Source organism: Anolis carolinensis, unplaced genomic scaffold (assembly GCF_035594765.1).
Source record: "Anolis carolinensis isolate JA03-04 unplaced genomic scaffold, rAnoCar3.1.pri scaffold_59, whole genome shotgun sequence".
Taxonomy (NCBI): Eukaryota; Metazoa; Chordata; class Lepidosauria; order Squamata; family Dactyloidae; genus Anolis; species Anolis carolinensis.
Window position 1 is genome coordinate 92,501 of NW_026943868.1, and position 17,118 is coordinate 109,618.

A 17,118-nucleotide genomic window follows, 5' to 3' on the forward strand; every position below is an offset into this window, starting at 1 on the left:
GCATATATATTATATAGTATAATAAAGTCATATATCAAATATATAAACATATATATATATATATATATATATATATATATACACACAATGTTTTATATATAATGTATAATATATAATATTATATAGATTTATACATTACATATAAAACATTGTATCTATATGTCTATATATTTTATATATTACTTTATTATATAATATATATATATTATATATTACAATATCCTCCGCCGACACCCTCCTCGACCTCATACGGTATTATTATTATGGCATATAGATTATATAATATAATAAAGTAATATATAAAATATATAAACATATATACACAATGTTTTATATAGAATGTATATATTATATAGTATAATAAAGTCATATATAAAATATATAAACATTTATATACAATGTTTTATATATAATGTATAATATATAATATTATATAGATATATAATATAATAATTATACATTAAATATAAAACATTGTATATCTATACAATGTTTTATATTTAATGTATAATTATGTTTATACAATATGTTTATTACTTACATTATAATATATATTATATATTACAATCCGACACCCTCCTCGACCTCATACGGTATTATTATTATGGCATATACATTATATAGTATAATAAAGTAATATATAGACATATATAAACATATATATACAATGTTTTATATAGAATGTTTATATAAAACATTGTATAGATATATAATATAATAATTATATTATGCCATTATTATGGCATATATAGTAATATAATAAAGTAATATATAAAATATATAAACATATATATATATATATATACAATGTTTTTTATATATAATGTATAAGATATAATATATAGATTTATACATTACATATAAAACATTGTATCTATATGTCTATATATTTTATATATTACTTTATTATATAATATATATATATTATATATTACAATATCCTCCGCCGACACCCTCCTCGACCTCATACGGTATTATTATTATGGCATATATATTATATAATATAATAAAGTAATATATAAAATATATAAACATATATACACAATGTTTTATATATAATATATAATATTATATAATTATACATTAAATATAAAAATTGTATAGATATATAATAATTTACATTACATATAAAACATTGTATAGATATATAATAATTATACATTATATATAAAACATTGTGTATGTATGTTTATATATTACTTTATTATATTATATAATATATTATATATTATAATATCCTCTCCTCCGCCGATGCCCTCCTCGACCTTTTATATATACATTATATATAAAACATTGTATCTATATGTTTATATATTTTATATATTACTTTATTATATTATATAAATATAATAAAGTAATATAATATATATATAGATATATATATATAGATATATATGTAGAATGTTTTATATATAATACATATCTATATAATATATATTATATATAAAACATTCAATATATATATTATAATTATACATTATATATAAAACATTGTATCTATATGTTTATATATTTGCTATTTACTTTATTATATTATATATTGTATATTACAATATCCTCTCCTCCACAGACACGCTCCTCAACCTCATCCGGTATATTATATTATATATTATATATAAAACATTGTATCTATATGTTTATATATTTGATATATTACTTTATTATATTATATTATATATATAATATCCTCTCCCCCACGGACGCTCTCCTCGACCTCATCCGGTATTATTATTATTAGGGCATATATATTATATAATATAATAAAGTCATATATAAACATATATAAACATATATATACAATGTTTTATATATAATATAATATTATATAGATATGTAATATAATAATTATACATTATATATAAAACATTGTATCTATTATTATGGCATATATATTATATAATATAATAAAGTAACAAAGTAATATATAATATTATATATATTATAATTATACATTATATTATATTATATATTATACATTAAATATAAAACACTGTTTATATATTTTATATATTACTTTATTATAATATATAAACATATATACAATGTTTTATATATAATGTATAATTATATATTATACATTAAATATAAAACACTGTTTATATATTTTATATATTACTTTATTATAATATATAAAATATATAAACATATATACAATGTTTTATATATAATGTATAATTATATATTATACATTAAATATAAAACATTGTATATATATTTTATATATTACATGTAATATATGTTATATAATATGTAATAAGCACATATAAGCATATATAAACATATCTATACAATGTTTTATATTTAATGTATAATATGTAATATAATATATACATTATATATAAAACATTGTATATATATTTTATATATTACATGTCATATATGTTATATAATATAATGTAAGTAATAAGCATATATAAACATATCTATACAATGTTTTATATTTAATGTATAATATGTAATATAATATATACATTATATATAAAACATTGTATATATATTTTATATATTACATGTCATATATGTTATATAATATAATGTAATAAGCATATATAAACATATCTATACAATGTTTTATATTTAATGTATAATATGTAATATTATACATTATATATAAAACATTGTATATATATTTTATATATTACATGTCATATATGTTATATAATATAATGTAAGTAATAAGCATATATAAGCATATATAAACATATCTATACAATGTTTTATATTTAATGTACAATATGTAATATAATATATACATTATATATAAAACATTGTATATATATTTTATATATTACATGTCATATATGTTATATAATATAATGTAAGTAATAAGCATATATAAACATATCTATACAATGTTTTATATTTAATGTACAATATGTAATATAATATATACATTATATATAAAACATTGTATATATATTTTATATATTACATGTCATATATGTTATATAATATAATGTAAGTAATAAGCATATATAAACATATCTATACAATGTTTTATATTTAATGTACAATATGTAATATAATATATACATTATATATAAAACATTGTATATATATTTTATATATTACATGTCATATATGTTATATAATATAATGTAAGTAATAAGCATATATAAGCATATATAAACATATCTATACAATGTTTTATATTTAATGTACAATATGTAATATAATATATACATTATATATAAAACATTGTATATATATTTTATATATTACATGTCATATATGTTATATAATATAATGTAAGTAATAAGCATATATAAACATATCTATACAATGTTTTATATTTAATGTACAATATGTAATATAATATATACATTATATATAAAACATTGTATATATATTTTATATATTACATGTCATATATGTTATATAATATAATGTAAGTAATAAGCATATATAAGCATATATAAACATATCTATACAATGTTTTATATTTAATGTACAATATGTAATATAATATATACATTATATATAAAACATTGTATATATATTTTATATATTACATGTCATATATGTTATATAATATAATGTAAGTAATAAGCATATATAAACATATCTATACAATGTTTTATATTTAATGTATAATATGTAATATAATATATACATTATATATAAAACATTGTATATATATATTATATATATTTATTATAATATAGGATTCTTATTACATCAAGTCCTGTGCCTGTATCTCTCCTATATGAGGATGATGAGGATGATGATTTCTCTCTCCTCTTCCCGCAGGAACATGTTCCCGTCCAACCTCATTGAGGCCTCCTTCCAGCAGGTGAGTCTTCTCCTCCCCGTGAGCATGGAGAGAGGCAGGTGTCGGCTGCGAGGAGCCGGGTCCAGAAAGGTTTTATTTTCCCCGTGCCTCTTCCTTGCTAGTACCGGACGGTGCTGGTTCCGGTTCCGGTGGTGAAGTCGGCAGGGGAGGGGAAGGCCCCCCCGCGCAAGTCCCTGAGCTTCGTGTACTTCCTGCCGGACGCCTCCCACCCGGGGGGGCAGCGCCCGGTCCTGCTGGAGATCACCCCCGCCCCAGAGATGACCTACCGCACCCTCCCCGGAAGCAACAGCGAGATGAACGTCCTCGGCATCGTCATCTTCTCCGCCACCATCGGTAAGAAGACCAGGACCGGGAAACGGCCAGGGGGGGAAACACAGGGATATTATGATTAATATTATAATGATACAGCAGCATCATCATACCAGGACCGGGAAACAGCCAGGGGTGGAAACACAGGGATATTATGATTATTATTATTATGATACAGCAGCATCATCATACCAGGTTCGGGAAATAGCCAGTGGTGAGGGCTATTTCCATGTGGAAACACGAATATTATTATTATATTATTATTATTATATTACTATATTATTATTTTAAGTCAGGTGCCTCTTACTATATTATTATTATTATATTATATTAAGTCGGGTGCCTCTAACTACTATATTATTATTATTATTATTATTATTATATTATTATATTATATTAAGTCGGGTGCCTCTAACTACTTTATTATTATATTACTATATTATATTAGGTCAGGTGCCTCTTACTATATTATTATATTATTATATTAAGTCAGGTCCCTCTAACTACTATATTATTATTATTATTATTATTATTATTATTATTATTATTATTATTATTATATTAAGTCGGGTGCCTCTAACTACTATATTATTATTATTATTATTATTATTATTATTATTATATTAAGTCAGGTGCCTCTAACTACTATATTATTATATTATTATTATATTAAGTCGGGTGCCTCTTGCTATATTATTATTATATTACTATATTATTATTATTTTAAGTCAGGTGCCTCTACTGTATTATTATTATTATTATTATATTACTATATTATTATTATATTAAGTCGGGTGCCTCTAACTACTTTATTATTATATTACTATATTATATTAGGTCAGGTCCCTCTAACTACTACATTATTATTATTATTATTATATTATATTAAGTCGGGTGCCTCTAACTACTTTATTATTATTATTATATTACTATATTATTATATTAAGTCGGGTGCCTCTTGCTATATTATTATTATATTACTATATTATTATTATTATTATTATTTTAAGTCAGGTGCCTCTTACTATATTATTATTATATTATTATATTACTATATTATTATATTAAGTCAGGTCCCTCTAACTACTATATTATTATTATTATTATTATTATTATATTATATTAAGTCGGGTGCCTCTATTATTATTATTATATTACTATATTATTAAGTTGGGTGCCTCTAACTACTATATTATTATTATTATTATTATATTAAGTCGGGTGCCTCTAACTACTTTATTATTATTATTATATTACTATATTATTATTATTATTATTATTATTTTAAGTCAGGTGCCTCTACTGTATTATTATTATTATTATTATTATTATTATTATTATTATATCATATTACTATATTATTATTATATTAAGTCGGGTGCCTCTAACTACTTTATTATTATTATTATATTACTATATTATTATATTAAGTCGGGTGCCTCTTGCTATATTATTATTATTATATTACTATATTATTAGTATTATTTTAAGTCAGGTGCCTCTACTGTATTATTATTATTATTATATTATATTAAGTCGGGTGCCTCTAACTACTTTATTATTATATTACCATATTATTATATTAAGTCGGGTGCCTCTTGCTATATTATTATTATTATATTACTATATTATTATATTAAGTCGGGTGCCTCTTGCTATATTATTATTATTATATTACTATATTATTATTATTATTTTAAGTCAGGTGCCTCTTCTATTCTATTATTATTATTTATAGGACAATGTTATTATTATCCTAATATGTGTCTTTCCGTGTGTGTGTGTGTGTGTGTGAGGCTTCCTCCTGGGCAAGATGGGGGAGCGTGGGGCTCCGCTGGTGAACGTGTGCCAGTGCCTGAACGAGGCGGTGATGAAGATTGTGTCGATGGCGGTGTGGTACTTCCCCTTTGGGATCGTCTTCCTGATTGCGGGCAAGATCCTGGAGATGGAGGACCCCAGGGCCGTGGGGCGCAAGCTGGGCCTCTACGCCAGCACGGTGGTGGCCGGCCTGGCCCTGCACAGCCTCTGCTTCCTGCCCCTGCTCTTCGCCCTCATCACCCGACGGAACCCCTTCGCCTTCATCCGAGGCATCCTCCAGGCCCTCCTCATCGCCCTCGCCACCTCCTCCAGGTCAGACACAGCATTTTAGATTATTGTTTTATTATTATTTATTATTATTTATTATTATTTTATTATATATATTATTAATATATTGTTATTATTTTATTTATTATTTTATTTCTATATTATTTATTCATTTTATTATATTATATATTATCTGTATATTATTTTAGAGATATATATATATATATATTATATTGTTTTATATTTATATTATATTTTTTAAATATTATTTTTCATTATATTATATTTATATATTTTTAAATATTAGTTATTTTGTATTATTTTATTACATATTATTTTTCATTATTATATTTATATATTTTTAAATATTAGTTATTTTATATTATTTTTATTACACATTATTTTTCATATTATATTTATATATTTTTAAATATTAGTTATTTTATATTATTTTTATTACATATTATTTTTCATTATTATATTCGTTATATATTTATATATATTTTAAATAGTTATTTTATATTATTTTTATTACAATTATTTTTCATTATTATATTCGTTATATATTTATATATTTTTTAAATATTAGTTATTTTGTATTATTTTTATTACAATTATTTTTCATTATTATATTCGTTATATATTCATATATTTTTAAATATTAGTTATTTTGTATTATTTTATTACATATTATTTTTCATTATTATATTCGTTATATATTTATATATTTTTAAATATTACAATTTATTTTATATTATTTTATTATATTGTATTACTTTTATTACAAATATATTATTTTTATAACAGTATATTATTTTAAATATTTATATTTATTATTTTTATATTTATATTATATTTTTTAAAATATTATATTTTGTTATTTTATATTTTATTATATTTTATCTTTATTACCAATATATTATTTTTATAACAGTATCTTATTTTAAATATTTATATTTATTATTTTTATATTATATTTATATTATATTTTTAAATATTATATTATTTTATATTATATTATTTTTATTACAAATGTAACATATTTTTATATTATTTTATAATTTTTATTACAAATATATTAATTTTATAACAGTATATTATTTTTCATTATATTGTTATATTATTTTTATAATATATTTTGAATATCGTATTTTATTCTTTTCATATTATATTATATTTTATATTACTTTCCATTATTACATTGTATTCTTGTTTTATTTTTATTATATATTTTTAAATACGTTGTTTCATATTATATTATCATTATATTTTATTGTTTTTTTATTATATTCTTGTAATAATTATTATTTTAAATATATTTTATTATGGTTTTATATTATATTTTATTTTATATTATATTACGTATTGTATTATTTTATATATTATTCGTGTAATAATTATTTTAAATATATTTTATTGTGGTTTTATATTATGTTTTATATTTTATTGTTTTATATCATATTATGTATTATATTATTTTATATATTATTATATGACATTATATTATATTATTCTTGTAATAATTATTATTTTAAATATATTTTATTATGGTTTTATATTTTATTTTATACAGTAGAGTCTCACTTATCCAACACTCGCTTATCCAACGTTCTGGATTATCCAACGCATTTTTGTAGTCAATGTTTTCAATATATCATGATATTTTGGTGCTAAATTCATAAATACAGTAATTACTACATAGCATTACTGCGTATTGAACTACTTTTTCTGCCAAATTTGTTGTCTAACCTGATGTTTTGGTGTTTCATTTGTAAAATCATACCCTAATTTGATGTTTAATAGGCTTTTCCTTAATGCCTCCTTATTATCCAACATATTCGCTTATCCAACATTCTGCCGGCCCGTTTATGTTGGATAAGTGAGACTACTGTATATAATATATTTTCATATTGTTATATTACATTTTCATATTGTTACATTACATTTTCTTATGTTATTATATTTTATTATTTTTATAACATTATTTGTATTGTTATATTTTCTTATATTATTTTTATAATATATTTTAGAATATATTTTATTATTTATTTATATTCTTATATTTAATCTTTGTATTTTGTACTTGTTTTATATATTATTTTCATAGTTATATTACATTATTTTATTATCTATTATATTTAATTAGTTTTATATTGTACTATTTGTATAATAGCCTATTATGATTTTATATTATATTATGTATTATATTATTTTATATATTATTATATGACATATTATATTATTTTCATATTTTTATATGACATTATTTCATTTCATTATTGTTTTATATTCTATCATTTGTATAATAATAGCCTATTATTTTAAATATTATGTTTTATTTTATTATATTATTTTAAAAAATAATGTTACCTCTTGCCTTGTGTGTGCTTCTCCTGTGAGCATGGAGAGAGGCGAGGTGTCGGCTGGGAGTTGAAATTGAACTTACGGCATGTGTCTCCCGTTGTTCCTTTTTCGTGGGCAGCTCGGCCACGCTGCCCATCACCCTCAAGTGTCTTCTGGAGAACAACGGGATTGACCGGCGCATTGCGCGCTTTGTGCTTCCGGTGGGGGCCACCATCAACATGGACGGGACCGCCCTCTACGAGGCCGTGGCCGCCATCTTCATCGCCCAGGTCAACGAGTACGACCTCGACTTCGGACAGATCATCACCATCAGGTACACACAGAGACCCCCACCGCCCAGGGTTAGAGTCCTCATCGAGGGCGCAGATATTATATTTTATTATAATACTAGCCGTGCCCGGCCACGCGTTGCTGTGGCAAAGTGGTGGTGGTATGGGTTAAAAATTGTTGTGTGATTTTTATTTGCATTTTTTAATTAATTTTATTGTAAGTTATCTTTTTATTTATTATATTTTATTATTTTCTTGTATTATTTTTAGTTATTTTCTGTTATTATAGTATTTTATTGTATCAATTTTTTTTAGTGTTTTTTATTATTTTTTATTGGGTTGCTAGGAGACCAAGTGGGCGGAGCTTAACCTTCTAACTGGCAGCAATTGGATAAAAACTATTATTCCTCTCCCTGTAATTAGGACTTTTTCTTTTCTTTTTGTTGTATCAACCTAGAGGCATGGATGATGGGTTGTGTTGTCAAATTTCGAGGTTGAGGGGACTGTAGTTTTGTGGGTCGCCGTGATGCCATCACCCTTTTATATATATAGATATCATTTTAATATTATATTTTATCAAATTATTACCATTATATTTTTGGAATATTTTTTAATATTTTTATTTCATTTTATTGCTTTATATTATTACTCTATTATTTTTAATATTTTATTATCACTATTATATAATTCTGATTTTATTATTATTTTACATTTTATTCTATTATGTTTATTTATTTTATTACAATATTTATATCCCGCCCTTCTCACCCAACAGGGCGGATTCTAGTAATATTATTTTATATTATTGTTATACAGTAGAGTCTCGCTTATCCAAGCTAAACGGGCCGGCAGAAGCTTGGATAAGCAAATATCTTGGATAATAAGGAGTGATTAAGGAAAAGCCTATTAAACATCAAATTAAGCACCAAAACTTCATGTTATACAACAAATTTGACAGAAAAAGTAGTTCAATATGCGGTAATGCTATGTAGTAATTACTGTATTTACGAATTTAGCACCAAAATATCACGATGTATTGAAAACATTGACTACAAAAATGGCTTGGATTATCCAGAGGCTTGGATTAGTGAGACTCTACTGTAATTAATTAATTATATTAATTTTATATTATAATATTATATTATAAAATTATATTAGTTTTATATTACTATTCTATTATTTTTAATATATTACTATTACATTATTTTATATTATTTACACTATTATATCATAGTAATATATTATTTTGTTATTTTATAATTTTAGTGTATTTTATTATTTTATTTTATTGCTACTATATGATTTTTATAATTGTATTTGTAATGTTTTATTGTTTTATATTTTTGTATCATATTATTTTAGTTGTATATTACTATTGTATTATTTTAATATATTACTATTACTACATTATTATATCACTAGCTGTGCCCGGCCACACGTTGCTGTGGCGAAGTATGGTGGTATGAGTATTGAGGAATTGGTGGTAGTTAAGGTAAAGAGTCCCCTGGGCTGAGTGGGTTGCTAGGAGACCAAGTGAGCGAAGCTTAGCCTTCTAACTGGCAGCAATTGGATAAAAGCAATTATTCCTCTCCCTCTAATTAGGACTTTATTTTTATTTTATTTTTGTTGTATCAACCTAGAGGCGTGGATGAGGGGTTGTGCTGTCAATTTTCAAGGTTGTGGGGTGTTTACTTTTGTTGTTTTGTCCGCTGCCGTGATGCCATCACTCTTTTATATATAGATGAACACTATATTATAGTAATATATTATTTTATTTTATAAAAATTTTAGTGTATTTTTTTATTTTATTGCTACTCTATGATTTTTATAGTCTTGTATTATTTGTAATATTGTTTGTTTTATATTTTTAAATTATTTTTATATTATATTAAACATTTTTATTATTACTATGTTATTGTATTACATTCTTTTCTATTTTATCAAAATTATATTATTATATTATATGAAAGCCCTCCTGTGAGCATGGAGAGAGGCAAGATGTCGACCCCAGAGGGCTAGATGGTTGGTTTTCCAAGCTTGACCCTTTGTCTTGGCAGCATCACGGCCACGGCGGCCAGCATCGGGGCAGCGGGCATCCCGCAGTCGGGCCTGGTCACCATGGTCATCGTCCTCACCTCGGTCGGACTGCCCACCGAAGACATCACCCTCATCGTCGCCATCGACTGGGCCCTGTGAGTCCCTCCCCTCAACATCATCAATAATAATAATAATCACAATAATAATAATATAGACATAATGGCCATGATGATGATAATATAGACATATTGGCCATAATAATAATAATATGGACATATTGGCTATAATAATAATAATAACATATGTATTGGCTATAATAATAATATAGACACATTCGCCGTAATTATATTATTATTATGGCCATTATTATTATGATTATTATTATGATGGCCACCCTATTGGGATCTGTGCGCATCATCCAAAAATACATCACACAGCCCTAAACACTTGGGAAGGGTTCGACTTGTGGTTTTGTGACAATATAATATACACTCATTGGCCATGATGATGATAATAATAATAATAATAATATAGACATATTGGCCATGATTATAATATAGACTCACTTGCAATAATAGTAATATAGTCATTGGCCATAATAATAATAAAAATATACACTGGCCATAATAATAATAATAATAATAATAATAATAATAATAATAATAATATAGACTCACTGGCCATAATAATAATAATAATAATGACTCACTTGCAATAATAATAATATAGTCATTTGCCATAATAATAATAATAATAAAAATATAGACTCATTGGCCATAATAATAATAATAATGACTCACTTGCAATAATAATAATAGTCATTGGCCATAATAATAATAATAATATAGAGTCATTGGCCATAACTACTACTACTACTACTAATAGTAGAGACCCATTGGCCATGATAATAATAATAATATAGACTCATTGGCCATGACTACTACTACTACTACTACTACTACTAATAGTATAGACCCATTGGTCATGATAATAATAATAATATAATTATTATAATAATTATTATAATAATTATAATAATTATTATGACTATAATATAAATATAGATATATTGGCCATAATAATAATGATAATTACATAGACTCATTGGGCATAATAATAATGATGTTGATGATGATGACGATGATGATAATGATGTCTCTCTCTTTGTGGGCAGGGACCGGCTGCGGACGATGACCAACGTGCTGGGGGACGCGCTGGCGGCCGGGATCATGGCCCACATCTGCCGGGACGACTTCAACACCCCCAAGACCCCCAAACCCCCCAAAGCTCCTAAGGTAGGGCATCGGGTGGTTGGGGGGGGGAAGTGGTCAGCGGGTAGGGTGGCCTCACTGCCTCTCTTTCTCTCCCCGCCGGCAGTCGCGCAAGGCCAAGCAGAAGCCCCCCCCCAGGTGCGTGTCGGTCCCCAGGCTGGTCCTGCCCAAGAACCACGTGGTGGAGATCGTCCACGAGGAGGAAGCCCAGCAGAACCACTTTGGCGGCAGCGTGGGCGTCTGCCACGTCTGAGTCGGAAGGGCCTCTGAGCATACCAAGAGTGTGGATTATCCCTTTGGGACTCTGGACGATAGAACAACCCGCCTAGAGATTCTGGGGAGGGAACAATCTCCATCGGGACCAAGGAGGAGAAAAGGAAAGGAAGCAGGAAAAAGCTCGGGAAAGCTCTCCCCGGGCCTTGCTTGTTCCTTTGGACTCGGCAATGCCGGCCCTGAAATGCCGGACCACAACTGACCCAGATGGTGCTTTATATATATATATATACACACACAAGTGTGTGTCGACAAAAGAATAATAATAAAAACATGAGTGACGGAAACACACTGGTTGCGTTTGTGCCTCTGTTGCGACTGCTCCCCTCTCGTCCAAAGGGATGTAGTGTCTGTCTGGGCATCTGTCAGGAGAGATTGGGTTGTGCCTTCCTTGATTGTTATTCCATATTACTATTATATTACTAATATATATTATATTATTAATCATATTATTATTGTTGTAATTTACAGGTACTATAATAATTTATTGTAACATAGGGCTGGATGGCCATCTGTCGGGAGGGTTTTTGATGGTGTCTTCCTCGAAAGTTATTCTATTGATTATAATTCCAATTAATTATAAATATATTATTTAATATTATTTAATATATTTATTATATATATATATATATATATATATAGTATGTATTTTATGTTTTATAAATATATTAATTATATATATATAAAATATATTTTATATATATATGTATTGTATTATATATATATATATTATATAATAGAAATATCTATTATATATTTAATATAAATTATTTAACACAATTTAATATATAATATATAATTTAATTATATAATATATATATATTATATATATATATTAATATATTAATTATATATTGAAATATTATATATAATATATATATAATATATTTAATATAAATTATTTAATACAATTTAATATATAAGTTATAATATAAAATATATTATATAATATATATATGTATTTTATATATTTTATATATTAATATATTAATTATATATATTGAAATATATATTATATATATAATATAAATATTATATATTTAACATAAATTATTTAACACTATTTAATATATAATATATAATTTTATTATAATATAAAATATTATATTATATATATATGTGTGTATTTTATAAATTATATATAAATATATTATATATATATATATATAATATATATATATATATTATTTAATATAACTTATTTAATACAATTTAATATCTAATATATAATTTTATTATAATATAAAATAAATTATATAATATATATGTATTTTATATATTATATATATATTTATTAATCATATATATTGAAATATACATATATATAATATAATATAAATATATATAATATATTTAATATAAATTATTTAATATAAAATATATAATTTAATTATAATTCTATTATATAAATATATATAATATATATAAGGGTTATATATATATAATATATATATGTATTTTATATATTTTTATATATATATGTTAATACATTAATTATATATATTGAAATATATATTATATATATATATAATATAAATATTATATAATATAACTTATTTAATATAAAATATATAATTATAATTCTATTATATAAATATATATAATATATATATGGGTTATATATATATATAATATATATATGTATTTTATATATTTTATATATATATATTTATATATTAATTATATATATTGAAATATATATTATATATATAATATAAATATTATATAATATAAATTATTTAATATAAAATATATAATTTAATTATAATTCTATTATATAAATATATTTAATATATATAAAATACATATATATATATAAAATATATTTTATATATATAATTAATATATATTAATTATTGATATGCTTCTAAGGATGGCGGGAGGTGGCTCGTGTGTCCCTTTGTGTGGTGTTGTTGTGAAATCACAAGACGTTTACAGATCTCCGATTACCCAGAAAGGCCTCCCGATAAGCACATCCTGCCTCCGTATCTTCTGCATATACATATATAAATATAAATATAAATATATAGATGCATATCGTTCTTATCCGACTTCTGCTTCAGCACAAACCGCAAGAGATGCCTCCGCCGATAAATACGACATTTCGCAATAGTGTCAACAAACAGCCTGGACAAGACGTAGAGATAAAAGATTTCGAGGAAAACACAGATCTTTTGGGTGGGATTTTGCAGGAAACGGACCTCTAATCTTGCTCAACCCAGGCCATAAAAAAGAGAAGAAAAAGCCCGAAAAAGCCCAAAAATCACCAAAGGATGATGAAGCCCGCCTTCCTCTGCCTCCTCTTGGCCTCCACCGCCCTGGCCCTCCAGGAAAAAATACGTATGTATTTAATATTTTTAATTTATATATATAAAATATATAATATTAAATACGTACGCATTCGCTCCTGGATATAATAATATTTTTAATATAATATTTATTATTCTTACTCCTCAGCTTTCCCCCTTGGACAGCCATTTATACATTTATTATTTATAAATATAATAAATAAATATAATAATGACAAAAATAACCACAATTATTATTATTATTATATTTGTTACTCCTCGGCCTTCCCACTTGGAGGGCATTCTTATTACTATTATATTTATTATATTTTTATATTTATATTTAGTTTAATTTTATATTATTATTTTATATTTATTATTATATTTTTATATTATTATTATTATTATTATTATTATCATCATCATCATCATATTTGTTACTCCTCGGCCTTCCCACTTGGAGAGCGTTATTATTACTATTATATTTATTCTTATATTTTATATTTATTCTATTTTTATATTATTATTTTATATTTATTATTCTATTTTTATATTATTATTATTATTATTATTATTATCATCATCATCATCATATTTGTTACTCCTCGGCCTTCCCACTTGGAGAGCGTTATTATTACTATTATATTTATTCTTATATTTAAAATTTATTATATTTTTATATTATTATTTTATATTTATTATTCTATTTTTATATTTATAATATTATCATTATGTTACTCCTCAGCCTTCCCACTTGGAGGGCATTATTATTACTATTATATTTATTATGATATTATATTTTTATTTTTATTATAATTTTATATTATTACTGTATTACTATTATATTTATATTTTTATATTTATATTATATTTGTTACTCCTCAGCCTTCCCAGTTGGAGGGCATTATTACTACTACTACTACTATATTTATTCTTATATTTTATATTTATATTTATTATAATTTTTATATTATTATTACTATTATATTTATTATACTTTTATATTTATATTTATAATATATTATTATTATTATTATTATTATATTTGTTACTCCTCGGCCTTCCCACTTGGAGGGCGTTATTATTACTACTATTATATTTATTCTTATATTTTATATTTATATTTATTATAATTTTTATATTATATTTATTATAATTTTATATTATATTTATTAAAATTATTTTTATTAAAATTATACATTATTATTACTATTATATTTATTGTTATATTCTTATATTTATTATATATTATTATTGTATTTGTTACTCCTTGGCCTTCCCACTTGGAGGGCATTGTTATTTATTATATTTATTATTATATTTATTATTATTATTATATTTTTACTCTTATTATAACAATAATTATTATATTTTTTACTATTTAGCCTTCCTACCCGGATATATATATATATAATTTTACTCTTATTTTAGATTATTATTATTATTATTACTCTTTAGCCTTCCTACTTGGAGTGCCAATACCGTATATATATATATAGTTTAGGATAATTATACGGTTATAATTTTATAATATAAAATATAATAAGAGTAATATATGTATATATATATATAATTTTACTCTTATTATATTTTATATTATTATTATTATTACTCTTTAGCCTTCCTACTTGGAGTGCCAATACTGTATAATATTATATATATATATATATATATATATATATATATATATATATATATATATATATATATATATTATTTTTATATATATTATTTTATATATATATATATATATAGTAATTTTACTCTTATTATATTTTATATTGTTATTATTATTACTATTACTCTTTAGCCTTCCTACTTGGAGTGCCAATACCGTATAATTATATATATTATATATATATAGTTTAGGATAATTATACGGTTATAATTTTATAATATAAATATAAGAAGATATATATATATATATATATATAATTTTACTCTTATTATATTTTATATTATTATTATTACTCTTTAGCCTTCCTACTTGGAGTGCCAATACCGTATAATTATATTATATAATATATATATATATATATAATATATATATATATATATATATATAATTATATATATAAATATATATATATATAAATATATATATATATATATAATTTTACTCTTATATTTTATATTATTATTATTATTACTATGACTCTTTAGCCTTCCTACTTGGAGTGCCAATACCGTGTGTGTGTGTGTGTGTGTGTGTGTGTGTGTATATATATATATAATAATTTTACTCTTATTATATTTTATATTATTATTATTATTACTCTTTAGCCTTCCTACTTGGAGTGCCAATACCGTATAATTTATATATATATATATATATATATATATATATATATATATATATATATATATATATATATATATAGTAATTTACTCTTATTATATTTTATATTATTATTATTATTACTATTACT

General features: G+C 22.9%; 1 pseudogene; it reads left to right on the top strand.

Annotated features, from left to right (window-relative positions):
* The window catches only part of LOC134295014 (excitatory amino acid transporter 5-like), a 28,980-nt pseudogene extending 16,288 nt beyond the window's left edge, over positions 1 to 12,692 (top strand).
* Positions 12,693 to 17,118: the final 4,426 nt, after the last annotated feature.